This window comes from Sinocyclocheilus grahami, unplaced genomic scaffold (genome assembly GCF_001515645.1).
Source record: "Sinocyclocheilus grahami isolate Dianchi unplaced genomic scaffold, SAMN03320097.WGS_v1.1 scaffold1633.1, whole genome shotgun sequence".
NCBI lineage: Eukaryota > Metazoa > Chordata > Actinopteri > Cypriniformes > Cyprinidae > Sinocyclocheilus > Sinocyclocheilus grahami.
Window position 1 is genome coordinate 130,837 of NW_015506812.1, and position 6,527 is coordinate 137,363.

Consider the following 6,527-nt stretch of genomic DNA (forward strand, 5'->3'; position numbering starts at 1 on the left):
AGGACAACTAGATGAGCCCCAGAGACAGATCCCCTGTAAAGACCTTGTCTCCTAGACGGCCACCAGGACAAGACCACAGGAACCAGATGAGTCCTCTGCACAATGTGACTTTGCTGCAGCCTGGAACTGAACTGCTGGTTTTGTCTGGCCAGAGGAGAACTGGCCCCCCGACTGAGCCTGGTTTCTCCGAAGATTTTTTCTCCATTCTGTCACCGATGGAGTTTAGGTTCCTTGACGCTGTCACCTCTGGCTTGCTTAGTTGGGGACACTTAATTGCCAGCGATATCGTCGACTTGATTGCACAGATACTATTTAAAGGGGTCATATGATGCTGCTAAAAAGAACATTATATTTTGTGTATTTGGTGTAATGAAATGTGTTTATGCGGTTTAAAGTTCAAAAAACACATTATTTTTCACATACTGTACATTATTGTTTCTCCTCTATGCCCCACCTTTTTGAAACGCATAGATTTTTACAAAGCTCATCGGTCTGAAAAAGCGAGGTGTGCTGTGATTGGCCAGCTATCCAGTGCATTGTGATTGGCCGAATACCTCAAGCGTGAGACGGAAATGTTACGCCCCTCACATACTGTTGACGTGTCCGGCCGGAGTGACGAGACAAACATTAAAACACATTACAAACGAGGCATTTGTACTGCCCAAAACTCGTGTTTGAATCATCAGTGGCAACGAAAAACACAGCGGCCTAGCGTGAGGGGAAGCCCCGGCTTAGTGTGCGCTGAGGCCGATAGAGTGAGCTGAGGCGGGCTGGACTGTTGAAAAAAAGTGAAAGTTGATGTATTCCCTCAGCGACCAGCACAGATCAGCTCCAGGCATGACGAAGCGGATATCGTCCTCTTTTGGAAGACCAAACAAAGTAGTTTCACTTTCACAACGAAGCACACAGCGTCTTCAGGACATGGCTGCGGTGACAACAACACTACTACAGCGAGAATAAAAGTTACGCCTTCTTTCTTTGCGTGAACATTTGGGTGGCGTTATGCAAATCTTCCCACATAGTGATGTAGACATGTGGGGGCGTGTTAGAACGAGGCGTTTTAGGGGGGTGTGGCTGACTCTTAACTTTTATAAAGAATATCTCTTTGGATTTGAGACTTTAGTCTTTGCAACTTTACAGATCTTCTTTATGCACCAAGAGCTTGTAACACTCCAAAGAGAAAGGAACAATTGAAATCGCATCATATGACCCCTTTAAACTGAACTGAGCTGGATGATGACAGCACTGAATTCAATGATGAACTGTTTTTAACTGAAAATTGAGTGTTAACTATTGTCCTTTTGCATTATTGACACACTATTTGACTAATTAATGCTGTTCAGTTGCTTTGACACAATCTGTATTGTTAAAAGCACTATATAAATAAAGGTGACTTGACTTGAGGTTCACAGGAGGATTGTTTCTCCACAGTGATGGCACATAGAAGGCTTGTATCCACTGCTAGTTATTAACAGGAAACATGAGTTGTCTGTGAAACTCCTTACACACTGATGACATATAAACCAGTTCTCTTTTGAGTCCTCATGTGTTGATTAAGATTATGTTGATTCTATGCAGTGTAATGCAGTCTCATGTGCCTGTTAAGGTTTCCTTTTAGAGTAAATGTTTTTCCACACTGTTGGCAGGTGAAAGGGTTCTCCCCAGTGTGAACGCTCATGTGGTAACTAAGGTCTCCTTTTTGGTTGAAACTTTCTCCACACTGATGGCACACATAAGGCTTCTCTCCGGTGTGAATTCTCATGTGTCTGTTAAGGCCTACTTTTTGAGTATAACTTATACCACACTGTTGGCAGGTGAAGGGGTTCTCCCCAGTGACTCTCATGTGCAAATTAAGGTTTTCTTTTCTACTGAAACTTTTTCCACACTGTTGGCAAGTGAAAGGCTTCTTTCCAGAGTGAATTTTCATGTGAATTTTAAGGTTTCCATGTTCATCAAAACTCTTTTCATATTGTTCTTTCTCTACCATTTAATTCAGTACTTTGCACTCCTCTTTCAGCAGCATGAGGTCTAAGGTGAAAAAAGGAAAATGAAAGTCACTTCCAAATTAATAGCACAAAAAACATACATCAAAACATTAACGAGCATGTACGCTAGATAGTACATGCACTAAGCTATTGAATGAGCAGGGTTCGTACGGGTGCTTGAATGCTTGAATTTTAATGTAGTGTTATCAATGTTTAAAAATGCTTGGGAGATATAGCGGTTTCCCCAGTAACGGCTGTAATCTAATAAGCACTGCGCTCACAAACACTATCATGCATTACAGGAAAGAAATGATACGAAATGAAATTGACATTGAAAAGAACCGACCATCTTCAGAAAAGCTTCAAAGATAACATTCATATAAAAACACCCGTGCTGCATTTTAATTTTGAAACGTGCAGTGCTCAGTTTATTCAGCAAAGTATAAGCCTTTTGGAAAATCTATTTGTGCTGGTCAGTTTTGATATTGTGACGGGCCACCAGAAATAAATCAATGTATGGGAAACACTTGGACACTGCTATAAGACAAATAGCCATATCTAAGTGATAACAAAAATGAAAAAAAAAAATTACTAAATATATTAGTGGTGAAATGTCACCCGATTATGTCAAACATGCGCTCCTTGGATGTCATGACAAGAAATGTAATGAAGGAAAATTTCAATATCTCGCCTTTGCTTTCTTTTCAGACCATCTCCAAAAAGACATTACAAAACTAAACAAATGATTTACAAGTTTAACATGCGTTTATCAAAGTATATAATTAATGCTCTTGAAATACGAAATGGAGGCGGGTCCGGACTTTGAGAAGCACTGGTTTAAAGGCTGAAATGTGAGGTTTATCACTATATAAAACTTTTTATATTTGTGAAAAACCTGTATTTGAACTGCAAATCATGTTTTTTGCAGTCATTTTAGGGTACCAGTCATTAATGTTACCATAGACATTTCCCTACCCCGTTCATACAGTAGGTCAATTGTTGTTGTTTTTTTGTGCAGGTCTTAAAAAGCCTTACATTTATTTTAAAAATCCTGCAGATACCCTGTAAATTCTTCCTTTTTTAAAATTGTATAATTTATATACTGTGTGTTGGCTATTTATATACAGTGGGTACGGAAAGTATTCAGACCCCCTTAAATTTTTCACTCTTTGTTATATTGCAGCCATTTGCTAAAATCATTTAAGTTAATTTTTTCCCTCATTAATGTACACACAACACCCCATATTGACAGAAAAACACAGAATTGTTGACATTTTTGCAGATTTATTAAAAAAGAAAAACTGAAATATCACATGGTCCTAAGTATTCAGACCCTTTGCTCAGTATTTAGTAGAAGCACCCTTTTGATCGAATACAGCCATGAGTCTTTTTGGGAAAGATGCAACAAGTTTGTCACACCTGGATTTGGGGATCCTCTGCCATCCCTCCTTGCAGATCCTCTCCAGTTCTGTCAGGTTAGTGTCCTCCATCCCTTTTTACCAAATGTTTTCTTTATGCTGCTGCACTCCAGAGGAAGTTAGATCCAAACATCTCCTCTCACTATTGACCAGAGAAGAGTAAAAGAATCCACTTCCCTATCTATACATTCTTGGGGGTCAAAAAATCAATAATATGTGTCAATGCATGTGCTCATGAGATGTCCAAGCCTTGCCCATGGTTGTCATGTTTATGTAGTGTATATGCTGTCAATATGGGGTGCTGTGTGTACATTAATGAGGAAAAAAAATTAACTTAAATGATTTTAGCAAATGGCTGCAATATAACAAAGAGTGAAAAATTTAAGGGGGTCTGAATACTTTCTGTGCCCACTGTATATATATATATATATATATATATATCCAGACAGGTGTTTTTTTTTAATAGCACGATAACATCTAATTTAAAGAGGAGAACTCAAGTATGTATGTAAACATGTAATTTAACACAGTTGTAAAGTGCTGGAAAAGCTTGAAAATGCACCTTGAAAAGTGCTTGAATTTGACTTTGGAAAAGGTGTAAGAACACCTGACGCATATAATCTTAGAAACTCTTCTCAATATTGTTAACTCTTTGCTAGCTTGAATATGTTTGGGATGTGTTCTGAACAAAGCAGTTATTCACCCCTTCATCAAAACAAACACAGTTTGGCCCCCAAGACAAATGGTATAACTTAAAAATGACAGCGTTAAGAAGGTTTCAGGGCAGTATATTAATTTTAATGGATTTGATCCTTGAACTGAAACTAAAGTTCCATCTTGTATCTAATTGTGTGTGTGTGTGTGTGTGTGTGTGTGTGTGTGTGTGTAAGCAAATAGTTGCATTCTAAGCTTGATGCATTTCTGCTTCTGTTGTTAAAATAACTGGGTCATCTGCAGCAACGTGGCTCTTTAACAGTAGAGAGAAGCAACAAGCACAGAAGAAATAAGGCTTGAATGAAGCACATTTGGCTCTAGATAAAAATATTAGAGGATATAATGCCAAAAGATCGTTAGCATAAACTAGGGGTGTGTGATAGCACGATTTTTGATCGTGGAAGATTAAAATATCCTCACGATTCTGCTTTTGAAGACATATCGTAATATCGTGCTACAGCGCACATTCTGTGAGTTGCACTTCTGGCGCCTCCATCTCAATATACTGTACAATCATACAGTCAAAACAGATGTTAACTCAGCAGTACAGTTACTCTCACGGGACACTGCACTTACTCGCAGTCACAAAGGTACATTATTTGCATGTGCTTTAAAGCCTTGCCAGTTAAACATTTCATTCACGCGTGCCTGTCAAACAGCTCCTGATTACTGGACTAAGTTATCTTTTACATCTGATTGTGCTAATGCTGTAAAAACACACATATCACACATTTGGTTATGTCTAAAGTGAAAGTAAACGGTTGAGAAAGAAAGTCATATACACCTGAGACGGCATGAGGGTGAGTAAATGACAGAATTTCATGTTTGGGTGGACTATCCCTTTAATAAACCAGATGTGATGAAGAGGCCAGAAACATGCAGACAGAAAACAAGAATGTGTGTTGAATTAATGATGAGTGACAGAATTAAAATACACAATGCTGACATTTTAAGAAGGCCACTTTTTGTGTTGTGTATTCAATGCATGTCTGAAAAAATAATGGACTTTTAATTATTTATTTGGGGCATTTAGAGTTTTTTTTTCTTCATGTATTGATATGTAATTATTTGTGATTATTAAGAATATTTTTTTTGTGCACTCAATTTTTTGCATTTAGCCATTATACTATCTAGACAGATAATAATTGTATCAAAACGGTCAAAAGTAATGAATAAAAATTGTTTTTTTTTTTGGGAAAAAGCAACTTTGCTACTTCAATATGCTTCCTCAAATTCGTGGACACAAACATCATTGTTTCTCACAAGTCAAGCACATATATTTATATACCATATTTAACAGGTCTAAGATGGTAGAAAATTAAAGTACTTAAGTACTTAAGTTACAAAATACCAGTTTTTCTTCAGAAATGTAATCAAGTAAAAGTACAAGAAGTTAACATTTACATGTTACTTTGGGTGATTTGTATTTTACTCAAGTACAAAGTACAGTAATCTAGTAATATTTCTCAAGTATTTAAAACCCCTTGACATGCTTCGAAGATATCATACACTCCTGTAGTGATTAACATTTTAATAAGGATCAAATGAGAATGAAAACCAACCTGTTTGTTCTTCAGTATCTTCAATCCTCACGTCTTCACTCTCCTCTTTAATGAACGCCATCTTTATAATAGTGTGTGGATCTCCGCAGGAGTTTTTCTCTGTGTTTGGACACTCTGTCATGAATGAGATGAGAATAATTAACAGAGATGAAAATAAATGCACACTAAATCTCTGTGTGCGTCTCAGTCTGCTCCCTATTTCAGTAGTCAGCTCGCTGGTAAGGGAGTCAGTCAGAGTGATAGTAAATGGCCTTAAATGACAAACCCCCAGATTCACAGACAAGGCTCAAGTCTAGTCCCAAACTAAAGGCCTTTCCACACTGAGCGCAAAAAAGCGAAATAAATATCGGGACACGCTGAAAGAAACTTGCACAGACTGATCTTAAAATTTGTTTTGTCTGGAGATGCTCACTACCAGGAATGTTTTTTTTCTTAGGCATGTTTATAAAAAACTACTTAATTAAACTGTCCTAATCCTGGCTTAAACTAAGCTCCGTCTGTGAAACCAGGCCTTGATTAGACAAAACTAAAAACTGGCACAACAAATTAATACAACACAAATTATACAGATATTTCATATTTAGACATTTATGCGTTTATGGTTTACATTTGTATTGTAATTGTTTGTAGATCACATCTAACAGATTGCACTTTAATCAAAGTTGTCATTATCGCACGCGTTTGTGTTTCTTGCTGTATTTATATTATTTGGGGTGCGACGATAAATCGATTCGTGGAATGCAGAAGTGTTTGAGTGTGCGGTTTAAAAACAAGCCTAGAGCGCCATCTGCTGTTAAAAACTAAGCTCAGAACCGATTCCAGAGAGAATCGTGATGCACTTGGAAAAT